Raw genomic sequence first — 10,453 nt, forward strand, 5'->3', positions numbered from 1 at the left:
AAGTGAAGAATGTTCCATGGCTGCGTTCAGTAACCGGCATCAAAAACATCGATGGCTAAATGATGACATCGATGTCTTACTGAACGGTTTTTCGCGTCTTTGGGCGTGACGTCATGATGCTCATCGGATGCCCATCAGAAAAATCAGCTGTGATAGGAGGTTTTTTTGATGAGCATCGGATTCATGACGTAATTTTCGTCATTTTGCGCCGCGACAAAAAAATAGTAGGGAACTTCATCCCTATCTTCCGCAATTTTTAATAATGAAGAATTGGCAAATATTATATTTATGGATAATAATACCAGAAGTGGTATGATAATACTAAAAAGTAACGTATTATTTCGTTAAAAAAGGATTATGACAGAATTTTAAGAGCTAGGCGTTTTGATTTAATTGATAAATTGAAGTATAATATATTTGTAAATAGTTCGGTTTAACGTTATCATAATATAGTCGCCATTTTGAAAAGCATCGATTGCATAAAATTTTCCCGTTCAACAACTTCAACGTCATCATGACGTCAAAAGAACACCGATTTCATTTTCCCAAACATCGATGTTTTTCCTGATGAGTGTTACTGAACGCAGCCCATACCATCAGATCTTTGATTCTTCTTTCCAACCCTTTAATGACCCTATTGAGTCTTTCAATTTCGTCTATTTGCTTATTTATCGTTAATGATGTTTTCACTCTCTCTTTTGCCATTTTTGAAATTAAAACATTACACTAAACAAAAAGAGATTCCATTACAAAACAATCTTCGGAGTTTCTTTGGATGAACGTATTTTAAAGGGGCAAGCGAGAAAAAGGGGAACCAATGACACAGAAGAAGGGGGATCAGTAACAAAGGTCCTCTTTGGGTTTCTTTGTTAATAAAGAAACGAAGGACGTGTTGCCAATCCCCTTAGCTTTGTGCCAATCCTGATAGGTGTTTTCACCAATAACCTTAATTAATTAACCCACTCATAGAGCTTGGTTCTATTTTAAGGCACACCTGATTCGACAACTGATCCATTTAAATTTTCTCATATCTCTGTGCTTAATTTCACACTGCTAAAAAACTCCAATGCTTTGAAAAATACCTTGGCTTCCAGTTTCCTAACTCGATCATCTCTAGCTTTTACTTCATTGATCAGATCATCTTTGCTCAAGTGATCATAGTTACATTCTTCCTCGTAGTCCATTTCCTAAAAACAAAGTTTTCGTCATCTTCAGTTTGTCTTAAACAGGCAATATTCCAATAATTTCACAAAATACCTCTTTAATCGCCAACCTTTGAAGATTTACTAAACTCATTTCGGAATTTTGAAAAGAGAGTTGGTGAGATTGTAAATCTTCCCTAAAATAAAATAATTTTTCAAACTGAAGGTAAATCAAAAACGGACAAGGAAAGTTTCCCCATACATTGTAGCTTTCGCTATAAAAAGCTATTATTATTATTGTTGATGAGGAGGGTACGCGCCCTAGCACCGATGCCAAAGGCATATTGTGCATCCTCGTAATCAGGCCTTGAATAGGCCTGTAGCTGCAGCGTAGCGAAGAATTCGCTCCACCGTGAGAGAGGAGACCCTCGAGGGTTCCAGGGTGTGTGAATCAAAATATTCTAATCTAAGCGAGGCGAAGTAGTCGCACTCGCAAAGTACGTGGGCGGATGTTTCTTCCATCTCCTGACACGACCTACAGAGAGGGTCGTCGGCAAAACCCATCAGATGGAGGTGCCTATTAAGCCGGCAATGCCCGGTCAAAAGACCGGTGGCCAGCCTAATATCCCATCTGCCGAGCGAAATTAGGTCCCTAGCACGAGACCTGCAGGGACCATCGACAAACAACTTTGTCTGTCTCTGGCCCTCCATGCTGTGCCAGAGCTGATTTTGTATGACAGTCAACCTGTCATGCAGACACCGTTTGACGTGCCTGTAGGGGATGGGGACGGCCGGCTCCGGCCCCAAGAGCTTGGCCTCCGCACCCCTTTTCGCAAATCTATCGGCTTGCTCATTGCCATAATATCCGCTATGCCCTGGCACCCAGTACAGCAGAACCCTGTTGCAGGATGCCAGTCGCGCTAGCAGGTCGAGGCAGCTACGCACCAGTTGAGAAGAAATCTGACACTGGTTCAGAGCGTTCAGGGCAGCCTGACTGTCAGAATAAATTCTCACAGTCCGTCCGGTATACCCTTTGTTAATACACTCTGCGCAATAACAGATCGCGGCAATTTCAGCCTGGAACACACTAGCGAAGGTGCCCAGGCAAGCAGAAAAGCCGACCCTTGTGGTTTGACAGTAATAGCCGGCGCCAGCGCCGGAATCAGTCTTGGAGCCATCGGTGAACCAAATGGTTTCACCCCCAGTGCCAAGAGGCAGCAGGTTAGTCCACTCTGCCCGACTGGGGAAGTGGATGCTGAATGGCTTAGTGAAATCAAAACTGGTAACGGTTTTGTCAGAGCACATCGTAAGCGACGGCTCAAGTGCGGCGTACTCCCGATAGAGCTCCGTATGGCTGTAATCCCAAAGTCTTGGAACCCAACAGCCACTAATGTTGAGCCTGTAGGCTCCCATGACAGCCTCCTCCTCAATGAAGAGATGAAGAGGAAGCATGTCAAGGAGCACCTCCAGGGAAGCAGTTGGGGTCGATCTCATGGCCCCCGTAACACCAATGCAGGCAAGCCTTTGAAGCTTGCGCAGGGCAGCCTGCACCGTCTTAAGCCGGACCCTTGTCCACCAGACAAGTGCCCCGTAAGATAGTATGGGTCTGATGATCCCAGTATAGAGCCAGTGTACAGCCTTGGGGTTGAGGCCCCAAGTCTGGCCGACAGAGCTCCTGGTCCTCCAGAAGAGCATCTTGGCCTTCTTAATACACCGATCAAGATGCGGCTTCCATGTGAGTCTACAATCAAAAGTCACCCCCAGGTATTTCACCTCGGAGGACTTTGTCAGGACCTGGCCAAAGAAAGAGATATCATTGAACAGATCCTTAGTATTCTTCCTCGTAAAAGGAACAAGGACAGTTTTATCAGGATTAACGGTGAGGTTAACCGCCTGACACCATTGCTCCACGCTAGAGAGAACAGATCTCATAAGCGCGGTAACAGTATCCGGGAACTTCCCCGTAAAGACTATCGCTACATCGTCCGCATACCCGAAGCAGCAACAGCCCCCAGCACCCCCGAGCCTCCCCAGGAGCTCGTCCACCACCAGGCACCACAACAGGGGGGAGAGCACTCCACCCTGAGGGCAGCCCCTGCTGGTAGTCACCCCTAGAGAGTCCCCAAGGAGGGACGCCGACACCTCGCGGTCGGTAAACATGGACTTGATCCAGCGGCCAAGAGTGGCGCTGATGCCAAATCTCTCAACAGCTTCAGTAATAACCGAGCTAGAGACCTTGTCAAAGGCCCCCTCGATATCGAGGAAGACAGCCAGTGAAATTTCCTGAAACTCGAATGCCCTATCCAGGCAATTCGTAAGGCCGTGAAGGGCCGTCTCAGTGGATTTGCCTTTTTGGTAGGCAAATTGTGAAGAAGAGAGAGGAGTTACCGAAAGTACCTCGTCTCTGATGTACCTGTCCACCAACTTCTCCAGAATTTTGAGGAAGAAGGAGGTCAGGCATATGGGTCTAAATGCTTTCGCCTCGAGATAGGAAGCCTTCCCGGGCTTGGGAATAAAGATGACCCTAGAGCGTTTCCAGTCACGAGGTATGTGACCGAGAGCAATGCAAAGTCTGTAGATCTTGCATAGCGGAGAGGCGATGTGGTCTAAGCCCTCCTGCAAAAGCAGAGGGAAGACCCCATCGGGTCCCGGAGACTTGTAGGGCTCAAAACAGTTGACAGCCCACCGAAGCTTGGGAATCGTGACAACCTGTCTGGCTACAAGCCAGTCTTCCCTCTTAGCCCTGTGCAGGACAGGGTAGAGAGAGTCAGGGTTTGTTGGATTAATAAAAGTAGAATCAGGAAAATGGACCTCCAGCATATGCTTGAGAGTCTCAGCCCCAGATTTAGTGTACACACCCTCCCGTAGCTTAATAGCATTAAGTCGATGTGTGCTGTCGTGCGCTAGAATCTTCATGACCCTAGCCGTGGCAGGGACATTGGAGATTTGCTCACAGAAGGTCCGCCAGGAGTCCTTCTTAGCAGCTCTAATGGCCCTGTTGTAGGCGTTAAGGGACTGCCTGTATCCAGCCCAGTCACCCGTGCGCTTGGCTTTGTTAAAGAGCCTGCGCGTGTATTTACGAAGCCGGCTGAGATCCGCGTTCCACCAAGGGACAAGCCTCGAGCGGTTGACGGTCTTAAGTGGGCAGTTCCGGTGGAACGACTCCATGATGGAGCACTGTAAATCACCAGCAGCCCGATCAAGATCCTTAGGTGAAGTAAGTTTAAGAGTGTGACCCCCTCCGTAGCGTAGGATTAGGTCTTCCCTATAGCCGGCCCAATTAGTCCGTTTTGGGTTGCGTATCTCCGTCCCCGCCGGGACAGAAGTAATCGCGACAGTAAAGCAGATGTGCCTATGATCCGACAGAGACGGTTCATTTGACACATGCCAGTTAGACACGGAAGACACGAGGTTTTCTGTGGCTAGCGTGAGGTCAATGACCTCCCTTCTATTAGAAGTAACAAAAGTAGGTTCATTGTTTTGATTAAGAATATAGAGTTTACAACCAACTAAATATTCTAGTAAATCATCACCCCTCTTGTTGCAGTCAGAGCTGCCCCACGTGATGTGATGAGCATTGGCATCGCAGCCAATGATTAGTTTGTCCCCTCTCTTTTCACATTGATTGACCAAATTGATCACCTCAATTGTCGGGAGAGAGTCCGCGTCGTGGGCAAAGTATGCGGAGGCAGCCGTGATAGTCAACTTGGCATGCCCAGTGGCCAGGACTAGATTCACGGCCGCCGTGTCCTGGGACGTGTACAGCGGTAGAGAGATACAACAAAGATCCCTCCGAACCAAAATACACGCCCTAGGTCTAGCAGCAGTTTGGTCATAGAATAGTGACCCCGCCGCGTCAAGACCGAGGATTTTGCCATGGCAAATCCACGGTTCTTGTATGAGGGCCAGATCAAGACCCTCTATAGCAAACCTCCTGCAGAGTACCGCAGAGGCCGCCTTACTATGGTGCAAGTTGATTTGAATTGCACGTAGCGTCCCCATGGTCCCTAAGAGAGGGGTTCAGAAGGGACCTAGCTACACCTTATCGGTCCCGAGAGGGCTAATGGCACCTCCCCCCCCCCCCCCGACAGGCGAGCTCCCAGTCCCAAGATCCTCCCCCTCACCAGGACCACTAGAACGCTCATCGGCTGAACCCCGAAGGGTCCCATCCGATTCTTCCAGTAGGGTGGACTCATCCAAGGAAGAACAGACTTCCGAATGAGCCACCCCCCCCCCCTCCCCCTCTGTGCCTAGAGCGACACCAGAGAGCTCCTCCGCGAGATCCCCCATCTCGCTAGTCCCACCCCCCGCCGCAGACTCGGCTACAGTGGTTTTAGTGGTTTCCGTGTTCTGAAGGAGTTTGAAGGAACCCTTGTCCACTCCAGTATAGCCCACGAAACCAGCATTCTTAATGGCTTCCAATGAGGAGCCATCAATTAGCAGTACCCAGTACCGTACGGCCCTGTCCACGTACGTCCGGATACATTTCCAGCGTTCAGTGGCAAAACCTGCATTAAGGACCTTTAGGCGCCGAAACAGCACCGCCGGCTCCTTGGTGATCTGGTCCTTGGTGCGGAACATTACCTTAAACGGCTTAGGGAGTTCGCTAGCTCTCATTACTGAGAGCACCGCATCCCCCACCACCGAGTAGGCTAAGTTGTCCTTCAACCATTGCCCAGTGAACGAATCCTCACAGGAGTATACTAGGGCCCCGGTCGTCAGGCTAAAGTTCGCAAGGCGCGGTAGAGGGCTCCCCGAAGGTATCCCATCCAGCGCCCTTAGAATCGCCTTCTGAATTGGGCCCACGTCTTCCTCCGTGATGACCGCCGTCGGATAGCCTTTTTTGACAATGGCCATCTTTTCTGAGCTGGCGGCGTCACTATAGGACTTAGCCTTTTTCGACGCCGCCTGCGAGGTACTTGGTGAGGGAGTCGAATCCTCCGCTCTGGGCCTCTTCATTGGGTTGTCACGAGCCATCGCACCCCCAGCGGCGGTGGAGACCGTTTCAGACCCCGATTTGACCTTTTGCCGAGCAATCCGTCGTTTGAGACGACGACGCACGGTACTTTTCGAGGGCTTGCCAGACACACGCACCGATAAATCGGCACGAGTATCGCTGGATACAAGCCCTTGTGAAGTGGTATCAGTGTGGGTTCTGCCTTGAGCAGACCCCTGCACCGTAGGTTTGGTAGTGTTAGAGTTGTTTTGATTTGATTTATCCATGGGAATCCCACGAGTAAGGGGGCAAGTAAAAGGTCACCACCCGGTAGTCCCCCACCCGGGTGGAAGGCTAGATACAACGGGGTGTCGCCCGGTGCCCCGAGGGGATCGTTAGCGATACCGAAGTTTTACTTCCCCAGTACCATGCAGCCCTCGGCACGATGCCTCAACACCTTGGCTTGGGAAGGGCGCGTATCCGCTTAGCCCACACAACGTAGTGGTCAACCAGCTCTCACCACCGAGGAGGTGTGATACTCCGCATCGATGAGGACCCAAGCTAGCGTGTGTGAAGTTAAAAACGCGAGCGGGAAGCCAAAGCAAGGGGGGGAAAAAGATACACCCCATCTAGCTTGCGTCCCCAACTTCGAGAGCCTATAAAAAGCTAAGAAAAGCATAGCAATGCTTAAATTGTGACACTTTTGTTCAAGACTAGGGATTTTCTCAAGCACATTTTCTGAATACAACTACAACTAGCTTCGTATAAATTATTTATTCTGCTAGCATTTTTTCTTTTTTAAACAGCAAGAAAGATCTATTTCTTGTCAAGGTATAATAGTTTCAATCGGTTTGGATCCGTTATGCCTTATTGACATGATCCAAGTTGTATTATATTCATCACTTACCAGCTTAAACGTTCGACCAAAACACGACATTCTTTAACAAATTCCATCACTTTTTTGTACAGTTTCCCTGTTAAGATAATATAATACGTAATATTTTAATAATAATAAAAATATGGCCATAAACAAAGATTTAGCGTTACCAAGGGCGTTTCCCTCAGTTTAATATACATTCTTACCAGGCAAGGCTTATATTAACGTTGTTTTGGTTTCACAGTTACTCACAATGTTCTGTTTTTGGGGTTAAAAAAAGAGAAAAAACTTCAACTTTTATTAAGAGCTTTTCTTGTATATAGATACTCTTTTTAATAATCAATAAAAATACATTAAAGCCTTTAAAGGAGGACTCGAGGAGCCGTTACCGTAACAAAGGAATTCACAACAAAGTACAAACGCCAAAAAAAGAGAACGTCTAGCAGACAGCTTTTTCCTAATAAATCAGTCTGGGAAATAAGGATATTATTTAAACTTGTCCTTGGGAGCAGTCTGGGAAATAAGGATTTTTTAAAACTGGACATTGGGCCTGCCACCCCCTGGTCTGGAATAAGTAAACTGGTCCATAACAGGGTTGGAAATAAGGTGAATTTTGTAAGTGGTCCTCGATACCAGCGACCCCTCATGTTGGAATTAGTAAACTGGTCCTTGAGACCAGTGACCCTCGCATTAATTATTATTTTACCGGTCCCACTATAAATTAAATTTCTAAAATGGTGAGAATAATAAGCACGTAAAGACACTAAAGTAAAAAAGCTGAAAATTCTAATTGATTTTGAATTTTTTACTGTAGGAAAAGGTAGCATATAACAATCCATAACAGTTAACTTTTATTTCTTGTCACAATTTTTCAACTAGTTGCCACTAAATATCAATCAACATGTCTAATGATATTTGAAGTTCTTAATCCTTGTCTGAACTATCCTTATTCCTTATTGCATTTTACATAAATTCGGTGGCAATATCTTCTCTCGCTATCAGTAAGCCAGATCAAAATCCTGTAATGTGACCATGCACTACTACCTAATACGACTACTGACAACTAGTACTGGCTATGATCTAGACTGTCGACTACAAGAGACTCATTCTAGAGTATAGACGCTAGACAAGATCGATAGTCAATAGACTACAAAACTTTTGTAGGGAAGTTGTAGCCAAGGAGTACTAACTTCCTATGAGTAGAATTGGTAGAAAATGTGTTGAGCTAGAAAAATTCTAATAAGGAACCCCGAACTTAATAAACTGGTCCCACCGTCTATTTTTTCCAAAAACCATAATTAATAAAGTGGTCCCTGGGACCACTGGCCCCAAGTTTTGGAATAAATAAACTATTCCGAGCAATTAATAAACTGGTTTTGGACTTGTAAACCTGTCTTATTCCATCTCCATGACCATTGACCAGGACGCGTCGTCTGCTAAAATGAAGAAGTGGAATCCACTTAGTGGATAATTAAAGGGGCTAACCGGACCTCTCCCGAGGCAGTCTGCCTTTAGGGACGGGGGAAAACACTCAGCTTTTTGGCCATAAGGAATGGCGCCACTGTCGCGGCGGGGGGCTATGCATTATGCTTCCCAACGGTTTGACCCCGCAAGCCTCCGGTGGCGCCCTTTAAAATAGTTGAGATAACGTCTGGACTCTGGTTACCCTTGAATTTTATTAGTGGTCAAGTGGATCACTGACCCCCTCCGATTTAATTTTAAAACTGGTCCAGGCAATTTTTAAACTGGTCATTCGCCATATGCCACCGCCTTATTTCCCACGCTGCTTGGGACCAGTGACCCCTCCTAGTGTCCGAAATAATAAACTGGTCTTCGGACTGACCCCAGTCCCCCACCTTTGTTCTTAATTAATAAACTGGTCCCGAGGACCAGTAACCCTCACTTTGAATTTTAAAACTAGTCCAAGCTATTAGTAAACTGGTTTTGAACCAGAGGTAGTGTGCTGAAGACTGCTGTGGAGTGTTTCCTGGAGTGAACTTTGCTTCTAGAAGTATCATGTCGAGAAAATATCGGAGATTCTGCCAGACTTGGACCGCAAAAACTATCTATAACAATTTTCAAAAGCAAACTAAATATATCTGTAAAAGTAGCTAGGTATTTCGCGATTAAATCAATTCATATGTCCTCAAGTAAATGTATCTTAACGCTTACAAATCAGTCGTTCTAATAAAAAATAATTACAAGACAGAGCTAATTTAAATACAGGTTTTTGCGCGGGAAAAACAAAAACCTTGAATTGAACTCCACTCTCGAATGATCCCGATCTCGTTAATTGCACCTCGGTCATTCTAATTGAAATTAATTTAAAACCTGTTTTTTAAGGTACAAAAAAGCTTTCATTGTTTAGTTTATATACAGAACCATCAGAATGCAATAAACGTATGATAAAATAAACTTGACAATATGAACAAACAGAAAAATTCTCCCATTAAACCTCTATACGTGAATACACCTACTAAGTACTAAAAAAAAGAGCATGAATTCAACGGTAAAGTTAGCGACAATTTCCCTGCATCTAGGTAGACAATAAACACTAAATAGACTTGGAGACCACCTCTATGAAGTATCTTCGTGATATTGTTTAAATTTTCTTACAACTTTCAAATTCAGTGTAACGATACTTAAATAGGGGTAAATCATAAAACTAAAATGTTACTGGCCCAGAATAGGACGTTCTTAACAGGCTTAAAGGCTAGGGGTTCACTGCATTACCAGTCTATAGAAGAACTAAATCAAACCACTCTAAACCAGGCAGCTAATATATTTAGATTAAAATTTCATCACTGAAACGGTCCTAAGACATTATACAGAATGCAAACTTGTCCTAATAAACGTATGATAAAATATACGTGACAATATGAACAAACAGTAATATTCAGCCATTAAACCTCTATACGTGATATACCTACTAAGTACTGAAAAAGCAAGAGCATGAATTCAACGGTGAAGCTAGGGTTAGCGACAATTTTCCTGTCTCTCTTGTTTCTTTTGAAACCATCTACTACCAGAGCTGAGGACGAAGTTAAAGTAATTAAAGACGCAAATGACGATCCAGGACCTTTAGCAAGTACTACGCCAAAACCTGAAGAAACTTCAGACAGTGGTAATGAAAGTTCCGAGGAGTCTGGTGGCAAAAATGGAACTCGTTCGAAAGAAGAAAAGCTCAAACGTTTGGAAAAGCGCTTGGAACAATTCGAAAAACGTATCCAAAATCGCCAGGAAAAGGTTATGAAAAAATTTGAGAAGAGATTGGCAAGAATTGAGAAAAATATTGAACGTAATTTGAAACAACTTTCCGGTATGAGGGTCAGTTTTGCCATGGAAGCAACGAAACTAAATAATACCTTGAGAAATTTAAAAGGGAGATGAACAATAAAATTAGTCAATTATTACGGTAAGCGAAGATATAATTACTGTAATTTCAGTTGTAATATTAATTGATGTTAAATAAAGCCTTTCAGACAATATTGTTACTAA

Source organism: Phalangium opilio, unplaced genomic scaffold, assembly GCF_054372755.1.
Source record: "Phalangium opilio isolate 3A_F unplaced genomic scaffold, DU_Popi_V2 ptg000041l_1, whole genome shotgun sequence".
Classification (NCBI taxonomy): domain Eukaryota; kingdom Metazoa; phylum Arthropoda; class Arachnida; order Opiliones; family Phalangiidae; genus Phalangium; species Phalangium opilio.